The 1,403-nt window shown below is 33.7% G+C and overlaps 1 long non-coding RNA gene across 1 annotated transcript; it reads right to left on the bottom strand.

Moving 5' to 3' along the window:
• Positions 1 to 363: 363 nt before the first annotated feature.
• LOC145090302 (uncharacterized) lies at positions 364 to 877 on the bottom strand. The gene is made up of 3 exons (XR_013701482.1): positions 790 to 877; positions 594 to 711; positions 364 to 504 (listed from the first exon to the last, which is right to left on the bottom strand). It is a non-coding gene; the product is annotated as an uncharacterized LOC145090302 (long non-coding RNA).
• Between the last annotated feature and the right edge of the window lie 526 nt (positions 878 to 1,403).

The raw sequence follows: 1,403 nt of genomic DNA, 5'->3' as shown, positions 1-1,403 counted from the left end.
ACACGTACAATACTTTTCAAACCAATCAAGTAAGATTTTTAATCTACAATCTCTCAAGTATTTTAAAATTTCTAGCTTTTAGATGTTTGATAAAAAATGGTCAATGTGAAGTCAATGTTTGGAATGAGGGAATTAAATAATTTGATGACAAAAATCATACCTTGTCATCATTTAATCCAACATCCTCAAATGCCGAAAAAGTATCAGCAGACAACACTTCCGCCCACTTCAAAAATAACATCAAGATCCATTATCATAATCAAAAACCATTAGCAATTTAGCATAAAGAATAAAAGTATATAAGATAGATACCTTATAATTGTAGTATCCAGCAACATAACCACCAGCAAAAATATGGCTAAAACCACAAAGGAACCTGTCTTCCTCAAGCAGGGGAAGTACTTGAGTTTTTTCACTCACTCTTCTCTCAACATCATAGATCGACTTGGACCCACCAGGTACATACTTGCTATGAAGCTCCAGGTCAACCGTTGCAAATTTAAGCTAACAAGTAACAACAACTAATTTATTTATTTACTAATTTCTATTATTATTTTATTTAATAAATGAATTATTATGAATATGAATCTCACCTGACGGAGGCTAAGGGTGCCAGCACGGAAAGTTCTAGCAGCAAGAAGCTTTTGATATATCTCTTCAGGGAGAGTCTCCCCAGTTTCATAATGTTTTGCAATACTCATCAACGTATCCCTGTAGTGTCTCATATATTAAGTTTTTTATTTTCTGGGTCCAAAAAATGATTTGATTCTATATTATATAGGTACCTACCTGTGTTAGCACCAATTTTCCATGAACTGAGAAGGTAATTCAACAACATCCCACTCTATGCCACGAATGTCAGCAACAAGCCCTTCATCTGGTTTTGTTAGCATGTGCTGAAGTGCATTACCAAACTCATGGAACACAGTCTCCACCTAAATTAATAACCAAAAATATATGCCCAAACTCACTTTAATAATCCGATTAATTAAGAGCTTCCAACCAAAATATAAACAACACAAGTTCGCACACGTTACATTACATCATATTTTCATCATCTCATTTTGCTATGCATATATGGATGGATGGATGTACGTCAAGAAATGTAATAAGGCTTGGCTTGTCTCCAACAGGTGGCATTTAATTACAAGATGCGATGCAGAACAGTGCGATTGGAAATGAAAAAAGTCAAAATAAGTCAAAATTAAACTAAAAATCAAGGCCTATGTTTCTTAAATTGGATATTCAAACAACATTTAGTAGAATCAATTGAATGTATGGAACATCAATTTCATCAATTGAGGAAGAATTGCAAGATGCGATGCAGACCAGGTGTGATTGGAAAAGGAAAAAGTCAAAATAAGTCAAAATTAGACTAAGAATTTAAGGCGTATGTTTCTGAA

The sequence above is a fragment of the Lactuca serriola genome, chromosome 2, assembly GCF_051521515.1.
Source record: "Lactuca serriola cultivar US96UC23 chromosome 2, Lser_US96UC23_V15, whole genome shotgun sequence".
Taxonomy (NCBI): Eukaryota; Viridiplantae; Streptophyta; class Magnoliopsida; order Asterales; family Asteraceae; genus Lactuca; species Lactuca serriola.
The sequence above is the reverse complement of the archived record's forward strand: the minus strand, read 5'-3'. Positions and strand labels throughout refer to the sequence as shown.